The following is a 6734-nucleotide window of genomic DNA, read 5'->3' as shown; positions in this document are numbered from 1 at the left end:
ATGGATATTGGGCTTTTCACACATAGTTAAACCCCTGTAGCGCTTTTGACTAAAAACACTCTGATCCCCCTTCCATGGACAGATGAATACCAAAACGCTTTTCGTCAGTTAAGACAAGCTCTCTGATCTGTACCAGTGTTAGGCACTTTTACACTCTATGTACACAATAAAGATGGATGTGTATTGTCAGTTTTAGTACAGACACACGGGGATAAGCAGCGTCCCTGTGCATACTTTTCAGCTGTCCTTGATCCTGTTGCTCGTGGGTCCCTGGATGCTTCCGTTCAGTTGCAGCAACAGCTGTGTCCAAACGTCAGAGTGAAGGGATAGTTTTGTCACACAAATTGTTAGTTCTAGTACCCCATGCAGTAAATGCCCTTTTGAATCAGACTAAGACACAACACTTAACTAGTGCTCGTCTGACAGGATACGAATTGACATTGTTAGCACCTCATATTACCTTGAAGAGATGTGCGACACTGAACCCAGCCACTTTGTTGCCATATCCTGCGACTCAGTCTCAGGCAAAGGAGCTTCACGATTGTATATTCCTTACTGAGGAACAGACAAAGGGTTGCATCAATTTGCAAGATACGCCCCTTTCAGATCTAGATGGGGAACTGTGGGTTGATGGGTCCTGTTTGAAGTTACCAGATGGCACGACCTCAGCAGACAGTAGTGGAAACAGCTCGCATACCACAGAAGTCGGCTCAAGCAGCTGAACTAATAGCTTTGACACGAGCGTGTGAACTTAACACTGACTTGTGTGTGAACATTTACACGGATAGCCGCAATGCTTTTGGAGTGGTTCATAATTTTGGCCTGCTTTGGAAGGAAAGAGGCTTTCTTACATCCCACGGGATGCGATAATGCACAGAGAATTAGTACATAATCTCTTGACTGCACTTACATACCCAAAGAAGTTTGCTATTATGAAGTGTAGTGCAGACAAGAAAATCATTGACAAAATAGGACAAGGCAATGTCTTTGCAGATCGCGTAGCTCGTGAAACTGTGATGCAGTGAAACACTACTTCCATGTACGTACTGAAGTCTCAAGCTGAGCGTTGGCATGACTCTAGAGAGGAAGTATTGGATATACAGAGATCTGCCTCTGTGGAAAAGCTTGAGCAATGGTCTAAAGAAGGAATGTTAGACGATGAGGGTTGTTGGCGTAACAAAGAAATAAATAAATTGCCTACAGCCTATTTACAACCTATGGTTCAAATGGCACATGGGCTGGCACATGTTGGAGCTCTAGGAATAACTAAACTGCTTACACAAGTTTGGGAGCATCCTGAAATTGCCAGCACAGCTAAAAGAGTGGTACAGTCCTGTTTTATCTGTTGGCAGTATAATCCTGGAAAAGGGACACAGACTCCTACAGGAGGGTTTGCTACACCAACCGCACCTTTTGAAGTCTTGCAGATGGATTACATCCAACTTGAATGCTGCAATAATCTAAAATATGTCCTAGTGGTGGTATGTGCCTTCAGTAAATGGATAGAGGCATACCCTACAAAGGATAATACTGCTCTCACCACAGCAAAGGTGCTTCTAAAGGAGTTTTTCCCTAGATATGGTGTTTGTAAGCTTTTGTGGAGTGACAACGGACCTCATTTTATTGGGCAAGTTGTTGAGTATGTCCTGAAAGGATTAGGGACCAAACAGAAGTTCCATACAGTCTTCCACCCGCAATCAGCAGGATTAGTGGAAAGATACAATGCTACTTTAAAATTGAAGTTGGCGAAAATACTGGCTTCCACGTCTTTAAAGTGGCCAGATGCATTACTCTTGGCATTGTTGTCCATAAGATCGGTGCCACATTCACGATCTGGTCTCACCCCGTACGAAGTGGTCTTTGGGAGACCGATGAATATTTGGGAAGTTCCTAAGCCACGCCCCATACCTTCCTTGTATTCTGATGAATGAATATTTAGCACAGTTAACCAACAGTTTGACCTCTATACATCAAGGACAGCAGTTCGAGTGGCGAACAAGAAGAACTGGGTCCACAGCACACACTGTAAGCGTGTGTCGCCTGCCTTGGTGGAACCTGCTGTGCTGACCGACCATCAAGAGATTCTAGAGATGGAGAAAGGTAAAGCTATCTCACCTGACGAATCTGCGGAAGTCTTCTCGGACAACACGACTCCTAGAGCATCGCGATATCACTTGAGACCGAGGAAAGATTCTGCAGTATTGAAAAAGACTGGCTTAGTAAAATGGAGAGCCGTTGTTGCAAGGGGGGCATCAGCCCTGCATTAGTGTAGTGACAGCCGTCTTGGCCCGTGGTGAAGAAATCAGTGGCTGCCCAAGGGATAAGAGCTCCAACGTTTGCTTTCAACAAGTTTTTGGGAAGATCAATTATCACTGTTGCTGAAATTAATAACAAAAGAATCATTTGTGCTGTAGAGTTTGTTGTTGCTATGGTGGTTATGGCGATAATCACCTGGTTTGTTGAGAAAGTGGCTCCTGCTCGATAGCTTCTTGTTGCCACTACTCCAGCTTCACTGGAACATCAGTATTTTACACTTCCTATAACGAGCAGAAGCATCGATAATCCTACCTAAATAACACATTCCTCCAGAGGTTGCTTCATACACACAAATTGTTGGGTGTGTCGGATGATACCTGCACACCAAAAGAAAGGAGGAACAACTTTTATTCCTCTACCGTTTTCCCACAATGGTTCTTGTCAAGCTTGGTATGCTCTTTTGTTTGCTTTCAGAAAGCCCTCAGTAGGAGAAATTATCTTTCGGTTAAATAAAGTATGCTATCAAGATAAAGATGTTATCCTCAAGCTAAAGGAACTAAATGGGAATGGGAAAAGTACCAACCGGACAATATTTCGTCACCATATGTCTTCACGAATATAAGGACTATCAAAGACAATGGACCTTTTGTAATTTCTGTGACCAGAGCTAAAGCAGAAGTGTGTATAAGTAGTGTTGGGAGAATTCCCGTAGGACAGAGTGAAAGTATTTTGACATTGATTATTGAAGGAGCTAATAATAGTAGTTTTACATCATCACACAATACATACTTCGTATGTGGTAAAAAAGGATACTATCAATTGCCTGTTGGGTGGTCCGGGGTATGTTAGATATCATTTTTGTTACCACCCGTGTTCTTGGCCCCTCCATCATATCACCTGAATTTAAAGTTGTATAATGACATTTCCAAGAATAGATATAAACGAACAATAAGTGCAGATGAAGTTGACCAGACAGATACCACTTTGCAACAATATGTCGATTTCAATTTGGGTTTGTTCTTCTTTGTGGGTGCTGCATTGAATAGCAGAAAGATAAGGCGATTAACTCGTGTTGTGGAAGCTTCACCAATCAAACAGCTATGGCACTTGGGAACATTACAGAGAATCTACAAATTGCGAGGATTGTAGATCTCCAAAATAGGATGGTGCTTGACGTGATTTTGGCTGATCGAGGTGGTGCATGTCGCATCATCAGTAGCAGTTGCTGTGTGTTTATGCCGGATAACTCACCATCAGTATATGATGCAATTTCAAAACTGCATAAGATTATTTCAGAAATTCACACAGAGACTGGTACATGGACATTTTCAAACTGGATATGGACACTCTTTGCTACTTGGGGCTGGAAGCTACTGACTATTCTATGTATACTACTGGTGATACTATTTACATGCTGTACTTGTATACAATGTAGTCCTATGCTTTGCTCCATGTGCATCGCTACTTGTACACCTGCCAAAGGAAATACTGCAAACATAAAAGCACAACAAATGTTAAATAATGAAATTACTGAGATGATGAACATCAATGTACAGGATGCATATCTAGATTACCCCAGATAAACGAGTGTCTTCAGCTAATGCTGAAAGGGTCGTCTGTTGTAATTTAGCATTGATTAGGTTAAGCATTAGCAGAAGACATCTAGTATTTAGAGACTATCTTGTCTGTTGTGTGGAATCCATTTTGTATTTCTGGCAGCAATTATGTTTGCTGTGTGCTCGCCATGTACTCTGTCCTACCTTCCTGTCAACTGCTCTAGAAATCTGCCTAGAGACGAGATATATTTAGCCTCTTCTGCTTTGCACATGCTCAGTTAAGCTTACAGCTGTCCCCAACTTGTAACTGTCAGGCTGTGTCCACCAGAATTAGCTGTCTACCCCTCCCACTTGTTGCCAGCACACTCTATGTATGACCTTATATGTATTTAAAACCAGCATTCTGTACTTGTACCGCCTTCATTTGAGCCCCTGTGTGGGTATAAAAGGAGCAAGCTCCTTCCAGTCAGTGTGCTACTTCATACAGTGCCGATGGGTGTTGTGTGAATGTAGTTCCACCTCATGAGGTTTAATAAACTCTGTCTTTTCTATTCCAGCTTCTGTGCCAACTTCTTTCTATTGGTCTGAGGACTCTGTGCAGAGAAGGGAGAACCCCTAGCACTGGTAGGCCTTGCTGAGGCTCACCACCACAGTATGACAAAATAGATGACATGAGGGCCTGGGCAACAATGGTTGGGCGGCAATGCTTTTAGAGCTACTGACTCCAGGTGGACTACCCCTGTAGATCCTGATTAAAGGAAGATAATAAGCTGGAGGTAGGTTATAGAAGGAGAGATGCTGGAGACCTAATGTCTGTGCCTAAAATATGATATCGTTGAGGATTTTCTGCTCACTGTTACTGATTACTGGAAAACTATTGTAATGATTTTGAACATGCATACACTGTGGCTGAGCCTATGCGGGGTCGGGCGTGGGGGAAGAGGTTGGTATCAAGAGTTTAGTATGTTATGGAAGTTGTGGTATAGCATGGATGTACGACAGTACAACGCGATCATTTTGATCACTGTACTTTACATAGCGGTTTTCACAATGCAAGTCATTACAACGACTTGCGTTGGAGGGCACTGGATTGAGGATTAATATGATTTTTTATTCCAACTCCAGGCCACGTAACAGTAGGGAAGGTGTTGGAATAGAAAATCACACTATTCCTTAACCAAGAGCGTTATCCAGCGCAAGTCGTAGTAATGACTTGCGTTGAAATAGCTGTGCGGTAAAGGTCGTGCTGTGTAAGCACCGCATTATAAACTATGTTTCCTGTATAGCACTCTCAACTGATGTTAGTATTGTGTCTTGGAAAGGTCAATAAAATATACTTTAACAAAGCAATACTGGGGGACTAAACCCTATCCCCATATTCAATGTGTCTGCTACTGAAATAGATCAGAGTACACAGGATCGCCTCACTAAAGGACTCTCGTTTGTACCTTGCACCATCATAGACAAACTCAAATTTACCTAGGTTTTTTTGACCTTTTTCCAGACAGATCAGGTTGAAGAAATATTTCATGAATAGGGGAATAGAATTTGAAAGTAAAGTCTCTGGTCTGCAACTGCAATCCATCTTCATCCCCAGCCTGAATAGACTTAGGCTAGAAGTTGACATTTTTGAGAAGGTGGTGACCCTCAATATCCAGAAGTTGTTAAAGTGTGACCCAAGCCATCTTACAACCTATCTGACCAAGTGTGTAGGGCATTGAAGGCACTGCGGGACAATCAGCAAAAAGTGGTCAAACCATGTGACGGGGAGGAATCGTCCTCCTCAACACGCAAACATACAAAGACAAAATTAAGCAAATGTTTAGTGTACCTGATCACTACAGCATTGTCAAAGGGGACCCAGTGAAGAAAGCCATTAATCGGCTTACCATATTTTCCAAAGAGGCCGTCAGAAAGGTAGTTGTCTGCAAGCAAGAATATTAGGGGCAGCCACAGAACCACTATCAAAATATGTGAATGTATTCCTCAAACCACTGGTCAGCACCTTACCGGTGTATACTAAAGATATGCTAATGTTACCCAGCAACAGGCCCTTGATGCAGTCAGAGAAACATTAGACAGATCAGGGGAGAATGATCATCATGAGTTCATCGTGCACTGTCTGGCTATTGCGCTAAGCAAGAATTTTTCGAGTTTGATGGCATACAATATCAGCAGATGAAAGGAGTGAGCATGGGGGCAGCATGCGGCCCAAGTGTGGCAAATATATGTAAGGGTCATTTGACAGAGATATCTATACAACAAAATAGCCCTCGTCTTTGAGAAAGTACAACAGTGGTCAGACTCGCCGAAGAAGCAGAGAGTGGCAGTGTCTGCATAGCGTATGACTTGTGGTAAAAGGGGAAACAGCCTTTTTTATCAGTTTTTAAATTGTATTCAAGATTCATTTGTGTGTTTAAAACTTATAGACCCATTCTTACCTGTGCTTTCCGCTCTACCGCATTGTTGTTCCTGCCCTGTTCCAGCCCGGCTGCAGTGGCATTTGAGCAGAGGGGGGGAACCATGATTTCACTCACTTCTGCATGCCCACCATACACAGAAGTTGGCGGGCTAGCTCTTGGAGGCTCTATGCCTATTTTAGATGCATGCTTAAGCAGAGGCGCTGAAGAAGTAGACAGTGGCAGTGTCTGCATAGTGCACAACTCGTGGTAAAGAGGGAAATGGCCTTTTTAACCAGTTTTTAAATTGTATTCAAGACTCATTTGTGTGTTTTCAACTTATAGACCTTGTACTTTCCGCTCTACTGCATTGTTGCCCCTGCCCTGTTCTGCCGTGGCTGCAGTGCCGTTTGAGCGGAGGGCGGGTACCACGATTTTACTCACTTCCACTTGCCCACAGTGCACGAAGTTGGCGGGCTAGCACTTGGAGGCTCTACGCCTATTTTAGACAAATGCCTGAGTG

The sequence above is a fragment of the Lissotriton vulgaris genome, chromosome 6, assembly GCF_964263255.1.
Source record: "Lissotriton vulgaris chromosome 6, aLisVul1.2, whole genome shotgun sequence".
Classification (NCBI taxonomy): domain Eukaryota; kingdom Metazoa; phylum Chordata; class Amphibia; order Caudata; family Salamandridae; genus Lissotriton; species Lissotriton vulgaris.
The sequence above is the reverse complement of the archived record's forward strand: the minus strand, read 5'-3'. Positions refer to the sequence as shown.